We start from the raw sequence: 16,966 nt of genomic DNA, 5'->3' as shown, positions 1-16,966 counted from the left end.
ATTATTGGTTTCATTCATGACTGAATATTAAATCGCAGCTCTGTATCTCTTATACAGACTTTTGCTGAAATAATATTATCTGAACAAAATAATCACCATAAATAATTAAAAGAATTTTATAACTAATGCACATATTTAATCTAATATGTATTTAAAAGAGCGGGGCATTACATACTACCCCCATTAAAATAAATTTCGTCCCGAAATTTGCACACCTGGTATTCTAGCTTGTGATACTAGTCATTCGTTTCATTCATCTCTTTTGTAGCCTTTTCCATCCTGTGATGGTTCCACTACATGACGAGAACAGCATTATTGCCTCGTAACACTTGAACCTTACAATCTAGTCACTAAACTGATTTCTCTTCATAACTTACGCCTTGAGCTTGGACTATCTCATATTTCTTAATCACATACTTTCTTAACTGCGAGACTTAATATTCAGTGTATACATCCACAATCCTCCACTAACCATTAGTGCACTATTCCTGACTTTCGTGAATCCTTTCGTTTTTCTTATTCTTGAGGCGAGACACATTTTCTCACCAATATCCATTTTCATTTCGTGCTTTCATAATCCTTTCTTGCAATTCACACTTAACTCTTGATGCAACTACACAGCTTGATATTGTCTCCGGATGGTGAACAATTACTAAACCGAATAAGGCAATCACCAATCAGTACTTCATATTTAGTGGTGAAACATCTTATCTTAATTTCCAATTGATGGTACCATCATAAATCTTCACTAATTCGAATCGTCTCTGTTGTCTTACATTGAAATCTCTTTGCTCGAAAAAAGCACTTCAAATTCTTGTCAGCTATAAGGACCTCACACTTAACTCCGTAGAGATAGTATCTCCAAATTTCCAACACGTGCACAACCACAACGAGTTCTAAGTCATAAGTCAAGTAATTCAACTTTGGGGCTAATGAGACATAGTGCTCAAGTTCTCTGAAGTTTAAAACAAATACTTGCTTCCTATTGATGGAGCTTTTGACACTTTAGCCGAAACAATCACCCTTCTAGTGTGAGGTTGTTGGCTTTGAGGTTGGGTTGGATCTTAAGTCTTATTCTAAAGTTCTTTTTCTATTCTCGAATTTTTCTGTTGTTTTCTTCATTCCATTTTCTTTCCTTCACCACATCTTGAGGTGGTGTATATCCAGATTGTGTCGGAGTCTTCCCATTCTCCCTTGGTAGCAGTGATTCGATGGTGAGAGTCTTGCTCGTTGGTTGCTCCTACGTAATATTTCTTTGGCTTGGTAGGGGAATTGAATATCTCATGACGCCATTCGTTTGCGAACTCCTTCACGCGTTTCTCATAAGTGTCCACCACATTTGGAGCACGTCCTGAAATTTTGTTGAAAACTCTATCATACTAGTTATCTGTCCTGGTTCTCCACTTGGGATTCCAGAAGTTGCTTTGTTTCTACCGACTATCGGTCAAAAGATAGGTTGATGCTTAGTGTATCTTTCTAACTGTGAGAATATCACCTTCTAGTACTTCGAGAACTGACAGCAAACTAAGTCATTCTAGTCATTACTGTGCTTATCGTGGTAAAATAAGATCTTATTGTGACAACTACATAGTGTGAGTCTATACATTGGGATGACGCCCTACTCAAGGTCAAAATCCTAATTGACAATCACCGAGATCTTAGTTATATGGGCTGACCAGACCCAGCACAATGAATCACTCAGTCAAATGGGAGCTTCGCCCCCAATCATGTCAACTTCTTATCTCTTATAAAGCTCTAAGTCAACTTCTAACTTAAAGCACTTACTAATAAGTGTTTCATCATAAGTTATTGATACCATGAAAGTCCATTCTATGTTGTTCTAGCCAAGCTATCATGACTAACATCATAATCATAAGCAACATAAGTTCTTATGTGAAAAACTTAATCTCACCGCTATTGAAATAGCTCAAGTGAATCCTTAGTCTTAAAGCATTGCCTCTATGTTGTAACATCTCTATGTTAAACATTTCTATCTTACCAGTCTTTACTTAAATCGATCAAGCGGTGCTATCACGATTAACATTCTCAAAGCATTCTTGGGTGGTACTCAAACGGTTTGTAAGAGGACCCATTATTCTAATCGTATAGGCAGCTAGCCTAAAACGACAACATAAAGCTTTTTCATTCATTCATACATACATACTTCTGTTTCTTTTGAAACCTTAACATATATGGACATTTAATGTCCCTTTCATGAAAACTTTGCTTATGCCGGAAAGATTCAAGGAATCTAACTCGACCATACATACATACATACATTGATTCGTTAAGGGCTCGGGTTGTCCCAAACACGAAATACATTCATTGAGTCGTTATGGGTTCGGGTAGTCCCAAACACGACAAAAAGCATTCACATAGCATCGTAAACATAAGGCGCACATTTTCTTGAAAAACTTTCATAACATCTGAATTACATATATGTATATTTTTGAAACTATTATCGTACCTTTGTTGCGGCAGTGTGACGGCGAGCTGAGGGTTACTGACATTCTTAGAAGTCTAGAGATACTATTCTAGACTCGACATCAAAACTTATGATTATCAGAGACATGAAAGGAAACTTATGCTCTATCTCATATTCTATCTCCTTACTCAACTCTATATAAACTCTCCACTCATCTCAAATCCTTAAGTTCAAGGATAGGTTTCAAGAAAATCATGGTTCCAAGTCTCGATTTGTCTCTCATATAAGGCTCGTCTAATCTCATTCAAACACATAGACAACACAATCACCTAAGGCCCATAAGAAAAACACAATCAAACATTATCAAAACATGCTTTGTTTTTACATTGACTCAACTTCAAAATCTAACCTGTTCTGACTCCGACACCTCCTGGACTCGAGACTCATACCAAAAGAAAGATCTTCGAGTCTAGTTTCATATAAAAAAAGTAGAGTCAAAAACTCCAAGTATTGTAGGAGATATGACTGTTTTACTACAGTCTACCATATTCGGTAGTTTTGAGCAATCGAAAACTTGGATTTTTGAAAAAATAGTAAACGTTGTCAAACTGGGCTCAACTTTGGTGGATATCTAGCTAACACTATAAGGTTAATACCATAAAAATTTTGAAATCTAGATCACACAGGAAGCTACTGAAATGAATGACTCTTTCTTCTGTTCTCTGAAATTCTCGGTAGTAATGTGCAGTTTAGGTTTTGTATTTTATAAAAAATAGTAAACGAAGTCCAAATGACTTGAAAGTTTACCGGTGTGCTTAAGACTCATGTAGGGATTTGCTATAAAATTTTCAAAGCTATTAGACATCTAAAAACCGTCGATAACAGTAGGTCCGTAGGCCTACGAAATTCACCAAAATCTCATCTCAAACTCTTAAATGCTCAACTCAACATCCCTTCAAAGAAAACCAATCAAAGCTCATTTTAAACACATATAGCACTTGAAAACATTCAAGCACATTATAATACTCATCATACTCAATCTTGACTCTCTTCTTACATCATAACCTCAAATCTCAAGTAAAACATTTCAACGAACGCATCATTAAAATTCTCTTCTCATTTTCGTGCTCAAAATTACTCAAATACTCAAACATGATCTCATTCATCATATAAATCATTATACACATATAGATTCCCTTTTATCATGTAAACTAAACTCTAATGAAACTTCATGTATCATCATAAAACTCTTAATAAAACATGACAAACTTTCACATAATGGTCATAAAGCAATTAGACCTCATTTTATCAATCATCGACTTCTCAAAATATGAAAACTCAAAAACTCATACAAACTAAACTAAGTCAAAAATTTCTTAGCCAACAAAAGACTTACTCAAACATAATTATACACTAATATCATGCTCAAATACATATATCTTAAGCCAAAATCACTTAAATAACACATAGGCAAAAAGTCCTGATTTTTATTAAAGTAAACTCTTTGAAATTTAATAAACACACATGATACTTTAATCCATTCATAGATCTATCAATCTTAGCCAATTAATCTCACATATAACCCATTAATTTACAAATTAGAGCATAGATACACATATCCCTAATTTTATTAAACTAACTCATATCAAAATCATCAATTGACATCATATACTCAATTTACTCCATCCTTAGAATAATGTCTACGTTCCACATAGGCATTAAGTGCAAGGTTCTTGTTTTCATCTTTAGTGGTCCTAACTCAAATTCTAATTTAGAAATCATGTGAGAAACTGTAGTAGCTCTTCCTACAGGAGTGATTACTCTCAACTTGGGACTAGCTCGTTTTGGTTCGAGTTTGAAGGTAACATGCTTCAAACACTTAAAGAATGCAAGGCTCCTGTATTAAACAGGATTCTAACTGGTGCATCCAATATCTTGCCCATACTACCTTAAAGTCCTGCCTTAAGCCAGCACTTAAAACTCAAACATCTCTTCATCAGTATCCATCTTCTGATGAGCGAACGTGATAGCTCACAGAGTTCTCAATTATACTCTACAATCGATTTCTTTCCTTGAATCAAACTTCGATAATAAGTCTCTCGCTGCTTACTGTACTCCTCGGTACATATTTCTCAAGAGTAGCCTTGAATTGTTCTCGGGTGTTAAAGTCCTCTGACGTGCCTCTCACTAGTCTTATACATCAAGAGAATCTACTAGGATAACTCAAAAGTTGTAAGAGTTCAACCCTAGAATGACATCAAAACAAATTGTTTCAAGAGACTCAAATGAATGACCAGAGGGTAGAATGAAGTAACTACCAGGTCGAACAAAAATGACCTAGAGTAAGAACCCATCTGGCTTTTCAACCGAAAGTTGAAACACATGGGTTTCTAAACCCAAAACACGTCTACTGAGATTTGGATCATGCGGACTGGCCAGGTCCAACATAATCACTCCCCAGTCACACGGGATATACTATCCCGAACTTGGAAATTCTGTGTCTTCTAAACCCTCATAATACTATACATAACAAAACTTAAGTTGATACCAGCAAGCTAAAAGCTTAAACTCAGGGTCCTATGTTCTAGACTCTTGTTTCGAAAGTTCAATATTTTTCGACTCTCCTCTCATGTTGCGGTGGTGGTGGCGGAGTATTATCCCGCCTATCCTTCACATCACACTCTTGATGATATCTTTGAGGCATTTTTTTGAAATCACAAAAGGAAAACTCAACTCGACCAACGCTCTAAGCATCCTCGAAACTCAAGTTCAATTTACTAACTCAACTTTAAGGAAACCTTCACGGTCGCCTTAACATTCATCTGTAAGGCAATAAGCACTCACAAAATGCTAACAAAAAGACCACTCTGGTCAACCTAATATATATCCATCAGTAGAATGCCTCTTTTTAGAGGACTTACATAAAGGGGTTATATAAACCCTACAAAAACCATAGTATCTATCGTAATGTCCCTTCTAAACCGACACCATTAATGGTGCTATGTCTCGGTTTGGACTTCCTACGGTAATTGTTACCAGTTAACTCATCTAGTTGCTACTTTAGCACACTAGGAACATCCATCTATTTAACATCAGTAGGGTACTATATTCGCATGCTTATCTATCAGCATGTCAAAAGCTCAAGTATCAATATCTCCTAAGTAAGTTATATACATCGCAATATAATTGAAACTAATCAAAAACAAGGGTGTACTGCTCATACTCTCAAGATCATCCTTAGCTCTAGCCTACATCGGCTTCTCTTCTCATTCTCATCAACTCTAGCCCTCCTTGGCTACTTCTCATCCTTTCAACCCTAGCCTTCCTTGGCTCTTTCTCATCCTTTCATAGTCTATGAACATGTGTTTGAAAATCTGCTAGGGTATCTCTGTACCACATACTGTACGCCTCGTCCTCGTATCCGATCTTCCCTGAGTTCGATCTCACAACAGTCCACTTTCGTGCAGTGCCAACAGTCCTGGCCAACCTATAAGGAGAACTTAAAGGTGACTCTAGGAACTAACTCTACTTGGCTCCAGCAACAGAAATAAACAAAACATAACTTAGCAAAACTCCTACTAAGTAGTACTGTTATCTTAAAACTCAAGCTCAAAACATCTAAATTCTCATCTCGTCCCATCTTTACTCAGTAGGGAATCTCTCTAAACAATGATATTAGATCCCTTAATCTAAATCATCGTGACTCAGTAAGACAACTCAACAATTTTCTCTCAAAGCCATCTCCAAAGACTATGGCTCATGATACCTCCTCAAGTACCATTAAGGTTGCGTGAGCAAAACTCGCGTCACAAAACAACTCAACATATCGTACAATATCTCATTGCAACATGCTAATAACTCATCATTAATCATGCTATTATATTCAAGCTCATAACTCAAACTCATAACTCAAACCAACAAGTACTTAAAGCAATTGCTAATTCTCTCAAGCTTTAGCTCTAAGTTCTCATTTCATCCTTCTACTTAGAAAAAAAATCTCTCTTAACAATGACATTAGATTCCTTCATCTAAATCATCGTGACTTATCACAATTGCTCAAACAATTCTCATCACAAAACATCTCAAATACATCACATCATAACTCATAATTATGCATCCTCAATCATATAACATCATATGATATAAACGCTCTCATGATTCATCATGTAACGTCAACATATGCTCTTACAACATAATAACTCATTATTAATCATGTTGTCATCCTCAAACTCAAACTATGCACCTTCAAAGTGTAACATCATAACTCATCATATAACCTCAACACCATGCTCTTCAAAATTTAATGTCAAATAAACTTTGAAATTTTACATACCTCGTTGAGTCTGGTGTGATGGTGCGCTGAGCTCACAGTTGTTAATAACTATTAGTCTAGTGACTCATTCTAGACTAAACTCAAGACTTATAATTCAGAGCTTTCCTTCGCTCTGATACCACTTTGTCACAGCCCGCCCTAACTAAGGATAGTTAAGCCGAGTGATCTACGATTAGGGATGGGGTTAAAGAAGAAGGGGAAGAAAAGGGGCGTCATTTATAGCCGTAACACTTACTCATCTTAATAAAACTCGTCATTTTTATTCATGAATACTCAATTGAAAATAGTCTATGAAAGACAGCATAAAACTTAATTAATATCATTAATCAAGTTATACATCATATGAAACCATTCTCTTAAGACTCAAAGTATGACATAACATACTATAACATCAACAACATCTTGCAGCGGAAAGTAGCTAGACATATGTATGAAGACATATTCTAGACAGGTTAACTATTTATTAACAACCCTGGAGACTCCGCTCATTGCAGCACCATCATCACATCAGCTCAACCTGCACATTTAGAAAACATATGCAGGGCTGAGTACAAAAGCACTCAGTGGGCACGTATGCCTAGGTATAAAAATACATGCTTCAAAACTGTAAATTGTCATGCCATCATAAACAGTACAGCAAGGGAGTTTTTCGCTAAAAAGGCCCAAGCTTACTAAGTTCATTTGTGATTCTTAAAGTTCGTCTGCAGACTAAGTTCTCTTGTAATCTATCATATCTGGAACTTTGTGCCGGAGAGGTGGCCACCTCTCACGGTCACTTGACCGGCCAACCCGCTAGATGACTCACGGTCACTGGTGTACACTAGTCCTGGCAGGATAGCTATCAACTGCTCAGGACCCGAATTCGATTGCATCATTGGCAAAGCCAAAGCAGATAGATATCATACTAAAATTGAAACATTTTATGGCAAGACAATACTTGAAATAACTTTAACTCAAAGATTTTGTCATGAAATAACTTGCTTGAATGTATCATTTAAACTCATTTGATATATATGAAACTGAAACTAACAGTTAGATCATCTCATGCATTCATTCGTATAAGAGGCCTACGATACGTAGGGGATCTCTATATACGTATAGTAAAAGTAATGCCCACCTGATTGCAGTGTTTTGCTACTTAAGACAATGATTCTCTTTCCTTAGCGCGATAGGTTACTCAGACGCTTTTGTTTATTTGAACCTTTAATAACACGAAAACATGTGTTCGAGTGAATAATAGAAAAGATAACAACAAATGCAGTGAATCACTATTCACTCATTTCTCTAACTACCCATATTTCCTTAAACGACTATATCTAACTCATATACAATCGTTCTTCCTTTATCAAAATACTTCATGTACCTTTGAGGATGTAGGAAATTCCATTTTATATTATTAATTTATTTATCTATTATAAATAAAGAATAATTCTATAAACATAAAACGTTTTCCTTTTCCCCATTTAATAATGCCAATCACCAATATATATATATACACATCAATAGCTCATTTATAAACTAAAAGTGATATTTTATCAACAATAAAACTTTAAAATCCTTAATAGGAATTATTTTGAATCATTTCCATCTCAACAAAACTGTATAGATTCAACTTCAACTAATAAACTGCTTTTACTCCGAACTCGTATGGAGTCGAATTTTATATCAATAGAAACCTCTTTGAGTCTAGTTTAATTGAAAAAAAAGTATGTTGAAAAACTCCAAGTAGTTTAAGAGATATAGCGATTTTCCCATCGCCTACCAGATTCGGCAGTTTCTGCCAACTGAAAGTCCAGATTTTTGAAAAAATAGCAAACGTTACCTGAATGAGCTCAAATTTTATATGTAGATAGCTAACACATATATCTTCATAGAATAAAAATTTGAGAGCTAAATATCAACATATGGTTACTGAAATAATTAACCTAATCATCTGCCTCACGACAGTTTTAGCAGATACGGCAGTAGACTTCTCGAATTTTAAAAGGGTAGTAAACGAAGTTCAAATGATATGAAACTTTGTACGAATATTTACCACACTCCCATCTATACCCCAGAAATTTCCCATAATATAATAGAAACGGGAATGCATCGAAATAAGGGCGTCAACTTACCCTTGTCCAAGTGAGCACTAATGGAAGTTGTTCGCCGGGGGTTTTTCTGGTCGTCGTTCCGCGATGGGGTTTAGCCGCGAAGGTCTACGACTTAGTTTTCCTCGTGCGAGATAGATCAGGCTACACAACGGTGGTTTCTTGATCCTTTTTCGTCGTAAGGATAGTGAGAAACGAAGGCCGTAAGTTGGCCGATGGCTAAGTCGGGAATTCGACGTTGGCCTCCGAAGGATATTGTGGCCTTTGGTCGGGAAAATATAGAGAAGGTTTCGGCCTTTCGATTGTTGGGTTTGGTAACCTGAAGATGGAGGAACGAGTACACGTTCTCGGTTCAGAGCCTAGTTGTCACAGCCCGCCTTAACTAAGGATAGTTAAGCCGAGTGATCTACGACTAGGGATGGGGTTAAAGAATAAGGGAAAGAAAGGGGCATCATTTGAAACCGTAAATCTTACTTAACTTAAGAAAAATCATCGTATTTACTCATTAATACTCTTTTGAACAGTCTATGAAAGACAACATAAAACTTAATTAATATCATTAATCAAGTTATACATCATATGAAACCATTCTCTTAAGACTCAAAGTATGACATAACATACTATAACATCAACAACATCTTGCAGCGGAAAGTAGCTAGACATATGTATGAAGACATATTCTAGACAGGTTAACTATTTATTAACAACCCTGGAGACTCCGCTCATTGCAGCACCATCATCACATCAGCTCAACCTGCACATTTAGAAAACATATGCAGGGCTGAGTACAAAAGTACTCAGTGGGCACGGATGCCTAGGTATAAAAATACATGCTTCAAAATTGTAAATTGTCGTGCCATCATAAACAGTACAGCAAGGGAGTTTTTCGCTAAAAAGGTCCAAGCTTACTAAGTTCATTTGTGATTCTTAAAGTTCGTCTGATCAGACTAAGTTCTTTTGTAATCTATCATATCTGAAACTGTGTGCCGGAGAGGTGGCCACCTCTCACGGTCACTTGACCGGCCAACCCGCTAGATGACTCACGGTCACTGGTGTACACTAGCCCTGGCAGGATAGCTATCAACTGCTCAGGACCCGAATTCGATTGCATCATTGGCAAAGCCAAAGCAGATAGATATCATACTAAAATTTAAACATTTTATGGCAAGACAATACTTGAAATAACTTTAACTCAAATATTTTGTAACGAAATAACTTGCTCAAATGTAACATTAAACTCATTTGATAGATATATATAAAACTGAAATTAACAGTTAAATCATCTCATGCATTCATTCGTATAAGAGGCCTACGACACGCAGGGGATCTCTATATACGTATAGTAAAAGTAATGCCCACCTCGTTGTGTCTCTGTATCAATGAGTAACGTCACTCTCTCCCTCAAGTCGTTACTTCCCAAAAGGACCTTCATCGTTATGAAGAATTGGTGAGAAGTTATAAAAGAAACCTCGATTAATAATCTAATCTCTTTTATGAAACATTAGTATCTCTAATGTTCATCTCTCTTGATTGTTAATCAATATAACAATTATTATCTCTCGTCATTACTCATTAATTATAACATCCTTATGTTATAATTAGCAGCGCTTCAATTAAAAGAAATATTTAACACATCGAAAAGTCCACTTTCTTAGCAGATCTATTCGCTCTCATCTCGTCTAATTAACCGATTAGAAAGTTAAACTTTCCATTAGGCATGTATTTGAGTCACGGGTCAATAAGAATTGACTATGCTCAAATTCTAATTTCACTAAAAATTTCGGCATGACCTATTCATATATAATGTCAGCCACGAGATTTCAACGCGTGAATCTCACTACGTGAACTCGTCTCTCGACTCAAAACTTAACATCTTGACATCTTTTCAACGCAAACCAAACAATTCAAAATCATCAAACTCTTTATCAGTAAACTATCATTTATACTCGACACCAATTGTTCGAGTGTCAGATACCAACATTTATGTGCGTTAATCATAACTCTCACAACTCACACCATTTAGTCATATCGTATCATCCATCAAAACAAATATAATCAAGTTGTTTTCTAGAAAGTTTTGCTGTTTTTGTGTCATCTTTAAAAATTCATAACAACCAACTCAATCATCATAAACTCTCATACCAATTGATCTCAAAAACTTCATGAAGTGTAGTTCACTCTAAAAATGGTAGTTAACCAAAAAGGTTAAAGGTTTTTGGAGATATTGCTCTTTTAGTGCAGGCTGTCAAAGATTGACAGTTTCTGCAAATTTTGTTTAGGCCATTAGAAACCAAGGCAAACCTTAATAAAATTCCATCAAATTTAATCAGCCAAAACTAAAGGTATCCTTGAAGATTTGGTTAAAATTTCACAAGAGAAAACGTTCATATGATCTGCCAAATAAACAATGAAACTCCTACACTTTTACTGTTGGACAAATATGACAGCAGAACAGGGCATTTTTGAAATAATAAACTGCTCTGTTTCAGAGGTCATAAAAATCGAAATCTTATGTTTTTAGAAAAGTATTGAAGTCTAGTTTCGTTTAAAAAAAACGGTGATGCAAAATCCTTCATGGATTAATAGATATAAACGTTTTTGTGAACTCTACCAATAGTTGACAGATTCTGTCAAGGATTTTTCAAAATATCTTTAAAATAGCAAACATCATCCAAAAGACATGAAATTTTGCAGCAACGAAATACACATATCATAGATAAACATACTAAAATTTCAGAGCCATCAAGCAATGAAAACTCATCGAAACATAAGCTTGAAACTGCTGTAAAATTTTGACAGAATTCCAGTTTTAATTTCGTTCAACAATTATCATCCATAAATTGTAAATCAATTAGCATGCTCATGTGATATCGTAGAACACATATACGCAATAATATTCATTATGCAACGTCTCAAACTTCACGAATTTAAATAATCATACTCTAAAAATTTATACAATTTTCGTGCTTGGAAAAATACGAATTTAATATATATCGATTCTAGCATACCCCTAAGCACAAATATCAAGTCAAAACGATCAAACAAAAATCGAAAGACAAGCTAATATGTGAAAAACGGGGCTGCCCTCATGGGTTTCATAGCTACGGTTCGTTCCGTTCTTACTCCCTTCATTAAACATGCTCAACATTTACCCAAGAACAACATACTAAAATTTCACGACGATCCGACGTCGTTTCAAAATAAAGTCGAGAATCAACGTTTTTCGACGTCGACGAAAATCGAAAAGAAAACCATCAAAACGTAGGTAGAGATCTTACCTACTTAGATACGTGATCGAAAAGATGATCGGCGCTCGTCTCGGTGCTCAAATCGGAGCTCAAAAGCTTGAGCTCAAGCTAAAAATGGTATATGCGTGAATGGTGTGTGTGTTTTAGGTGTTAGTGTGTGTGAGTTGTGTGTGGGCTGAAAATCAACGTGAGTTAAGAGTGTTTGCAAGCCAAAAGCTCTAAGCTAATGTTTTCGTATATTTTCATATATCGATTCGTAAGACCAAGCTCCCTTATTTATAAGCGAAGAAGACAATTCTAAATTGTCTTGTCTTCCTTAGTCAACAATTACGACTAAGGAATTCACACTTGAGTCAACAATTACGACTAAGGAATTCACACTTGAACTGTCTTACTTAGTATTAGAATATATCAAATATATCCTAATCTAGTCCATAATATCTTTCAGTTTTGGTGGGGTAGCCTTAGATATTTAAGATATTAACCCGTTTGTCGTTAAATATCTCGTTTCGTCTCGTTTTAACGACTAATTACCCACATTCTTCGTTACTCACCCTCTTAACTCCTACTCACTTTCATTACACTCGTAATTCTATATAAATATAGAAAACGCAAGCTCGTTCTCGAAATTCTGATAAACGAGCTCGGTTCGTTTATCGAGAAATCCCGATTTACTATTCACTCGTCGTCCAAAAATAAAAACTTTCATTATTGGACTCGTATCGAAAAATTAAGAATATTTCTCGACGACATGCACGTAAGATTTTGAAAGTCGACAAAAAGACGAAATAGCAGTATTTTACTATTCATCGTCAAAAAGTCAAAAATTTCAAAAACGTCTTAACGGACTCAGATCTCACTTCCGAGTTCACCGTTCTCATTCAAATAATTATCTCGAATTATTCAAATACTCAAACTCAATTACAGATATAAAATCACACATCATCCTCACATCATCAAAAGAACATCTCAACATCTTTAAAATATAACAACAAAACTTCATATAACTCCTCATCTCTATACAAGGTAATCAAACAAGGGATCTTATACCCTACTTACTCAAACTTAAGCAATTAAACACGTCATCAAAAGCCCGGGTATTACATACCTTCCCCCTTAAAATAAATTTCGTCCCGAAATTTGTACCTCTTGTAAATGTATCGGGTACTTCTCTCACATCTTATCCTCAAGCTCTCTTTCCACTTCTTTCTTAACTATCATATCTCCATTGGACCTTATCCAATGCAATCGACTTATTACTCAATTGCCGAATTTTATGATCTAACATCGTCTGAGGTCTCTCTCAATTGCCGAAAATATATATCCTCTCAATTGTGACACGTGAAACACGTTATGCACATTTCCAAAGCTAGGTGACAAAACCAACCTATACGCTATTGGACCTATCTTTTGCAATATCTCGTAAGGACTTATAACTCTGGGTCTAAGCTGTCCTTTAACTCCAAATCTATTCATCCCCTTTGAGGGTGAAACCTTCAAGAAAACTTAGTCTCCTATCTCGAAACTTTGTCTCACGTCTTATATGCAAACTCAATTAGTGGCAACACATTCTCCCGATTTCCTCCTCTATCAAGGATAGTAGTTCTTATCATATCTTCTATCGTCTGCTATGCTAAAATTCATCCTTGTACCCAACTCTTTCTGTAACTCATCCAAAAACGTGATGTAATTTTTTTTTTTTTTTTTTTTTTTTGAGGTGATCTACACTGGTACTCAATGCAATCTTATAATGTCACGAACATACAATTGTGCTAACTTATCTGGTCCATACGCGATTAGGATCGGTATGAAATGTGCATATTTTGTTAGTCGATCTACAATCACCCAAATTGCTGTATTTCCTCTTTGACTTTTCGGTAAAGCTATCACAAAATCCATCGCTATGTGATCCCATTTCCACTCGGGAATCTCCAACGGTTTTAACTTCCCATAGGGTCGTTGGTGTAATGCTTTCACTTGCTGACAAGCTAAGCATCGCTCTACAAACGAAGCTATGTCTCATTTCATTCCGTCCCACAAAAATCTATTTTTCACAACCTGATACATCTTTGTGCCTCCTGGGTGGGCGGTGTAAGGCGTGTTATGAGTCTCACTCATGATCGTATTCTTAAGTTCATCATCGCGGGGAATGCATATTCTCCCCTCAAATAAAATAGCATTGTCTGATGCTTTTTTTTTTTTGGTAACTCTTGAGATCTCATGCTCTTATCCTTTCTCGTAACTTGTTCATTGTCTCATCTTTCCTTGTGCTTCAATCACCATTTTCCTCAAACTAGGCATCGTCGCAACAATACTCGCTATCGTCTCTGGTGGTTTTATCATCTCTATCATCATCTTGTCAAAGTCCTTTATAAGCTCATCCTCTCTCGTGAGAAGACATCCTAACTTTGACGAGACCTTTCGGCTCAATGCATCGACTACTACATTGGCCTTGCCAGGGTGATAATTAATGTCGCAGTTAACATCCTTTACTAATTCGAGCCATCTCCTTTGCCTCATGTTAATATCCTTATGCTCGAAAAAGTATTTCAAAGTTTTGTGGTTCGTGAAAATCTCACATCTAACTCCGTAGAGATGATGTCTCCAAATTTTCAGGGCATGCACAACGGCTGCAAGCTCTAAATCATGCGTTGGATAATTTATCTCGTGGGGTCTAAGTTATCGTGATGCATAGACTATAACTCTTTCTTCTTGCATCAAAACACATCCTAGCCCATTCTCTAACGCATCTGCGTAGATGGTATACTCTTTATCCATTTCTAGGACTATCAGCACTGGTGCTGTAGTCAATTTCCTTTAAGCTCTTAAAAACTCTTTTCACACTCCTCTTTCCAATTGTATTTAGCTTATTTTCTAAGTAATTGTGTCATCGGTCTTGCTATCGTGGAAAATCCTTCAATAAACCTCTGATAGTATCCTGCTAAGCCTAAAAAGCTGCGAATCTCGTTAGGTGTAGTTGGTGATCTCCACTCATATACAGCTTGTACCTTGGCGGGGTCAACTTTAATTCCTTCAGATGATATAACATGTCCTAGTAAAGTTACTTCGTTCAACTAAAACTCGCACTTGGTGAATTTGGAAAAAAAGCTTCTCAACTCTTAGTGTTTCCAACATCGTTTTCAAATGTTTTGGAGCTCCTGCTCATTCTTCGAATAGATGAGAATATCATCTATGAAAACTAGGACAAATTTATCCAGTTATTGATGAAAACTCGATTCATGTGATCCATGAAAACTACTGGTGCCTTCATCAAATCGAATGGCATAACTATGAACTCATAGTGCTCATACCTCATTTGAAAAGTTGTCTTAGGTATATCCTTCTGTCAAAATTTGAACTGGTGGTAATATGATCTCAAGTCAACTTTCAAGAAAAAGCTCGCTCCTCGTAATTGATCAAACAAGTCATCTATCATTGGTAAAGGATATTTGTTCTTGAGTGTTAATTTATTCAGCTCTCGATAATCTATGCACATTCTCAACGTGCCATCCTTCTTTTTGACAAAAAGGACTGGTGCTCCCCACAGGGATACACTATATCTAATAAAACCTAACTTGAGCAATTCTTGTAGCTGAATCTTCAGCTCTTGTAGCTCCTTAGGCGCCATTCTATAGGGTGCCTTCGACACTGGTGCTGATCCAGGTTCTAGGTCGATAGTGAACTCCAACTATCTTGTTGGTGGCAATCCTGGTAAGACCTCGGGAAATACATCTCTATATTCTCTTACCACTGCTACATCCTCAAAGTTTTTTTTTTTTTTTTTTACTTGATTCTCCTTCATCATTCAAGTAAACTAGGTAAGCTTGTGCTCCTTTCTTCTTTACCAATTTCGACGCCTGAAGTGCCGAAACGATTGGAACTCTATTCTTTCTATCAATGCCGTGAAAACATGTCTGTTCCTTCCCAGGTGGTTGGAAAGTTATCTGTCTTTTCTTACAATCAATCGGGGCAAAGTTCTCTGCTAACCAGTCCATCCTTAGAATAATGTCTACGTTCCACATAGGCATTAAGTGCAAGGTTCTTGTTTTCATCTTTAGTGATCCTAACTCAAGCTCTAAGTTAGAAATCATGTGAGAAACTGTAGTAGCTCTTCCTACAGGAGTGATTACTCTCAACTCGGGACTAGCTTGTTTTGGTTCGAGTTTGAAGGTAACATGCTTCAACCAATTAAAGAATGCGAGGCTCCTGTATTAAACAGGATTCTAACTGGTGCATCCAATAACTTGCCCATACTACCTTAAAGTCCTGCCTTAAACTAACACTTAAAACTTAGACATCTCTTCATCAGTATCCATCTTCTGATGAGCGAACGTGATAGCTCACAGAATTCTCAATTATACTCTACAACCGATTTCTTTCCTTGCATCAAACTTCGATAATCAGCCTCTCTCTGCTTACTGTACTCCTTGGTACATACTTCTCAAGAGTAGTCTTCAATTGTTCTCAAGTATAGTTTACCAGTTGCTCAGGTGTTAAAGTCCTCTGACGTGCCTCTCACTAGTCTTATACATTAAAAGAATCTACTAGGATAACTCAAAAGTTGTAAGGGTTCAACCCTAGAATGACATCAAAACAAATTGTTCAAGAGACTCAAATGAATGGCCAGAGGGTAGAATGAAGTAACTACCAGGTCGAACAAAAATGACCTAGAGTAAGAACCCATCTGGCTTTCAACCGAAAGTTGAAACACATGGGTTTATAAACCCAAAACACGTCTACTGAGATTTGGATCATGCGGACTGGCCAGGTCCAACATAATCACTCCCCAGTCACACGGGATATACTATCCCGAACTTGGAAATTCTGTGTCTTCTAAATCCTCAACATACTATACATAACAAAACTTAAG

General features: G+C 36.4%; 1 protein-coding gene and 1 long non-coding RNA gene across 3 annotated transcripts in view; one reads left to right on the top strand and one right to left on the bottom strand.

The window, feature by feature from the left end:
* The window catches only part of LOC130994899 (uncharacterized), an 89,233-nt gene that overhangs the window by 12,981 nt on the left and 59,286 nt on the right, over window positions 1–16,966 (top strand). The window lies entirely within an intron of this gene.
* On the bottom strand, window positions 9,220–12,375 carry LOC130995045 (uncharacterized). Its single transcript, XR_009092028.1, has 3 exons — window positions 12,127–12,375; window positions 10,208–10,274; window positions 9,220–9,602 (listed from the first exon to the last, which is right to left on the bottom strand). It is a non-coding gene; the product is annotated as an uncharacterized LOC130995045 (long non-coding RNA).

This window comes from Salvia miltiorrhiza, chromosome 7 (assembly GCF_028751815.1).
Source record: "Salvia miltiorrhiza cultivar Shanhuang (shh) chromosome 7, IMPLAD_Smil_shh, whole genome shotgun sequence".
Classification (NCBI taxonomy): Eukaryota; Viridiplantae; Streptophyta; class Magnoliopsida; order Lamiales; family Lamiaceae; genus Salvia; species Salvia miltiorrhiza.
This window is presented reverse-complemented; position numbering and strand designations above follow the sequence as displayed.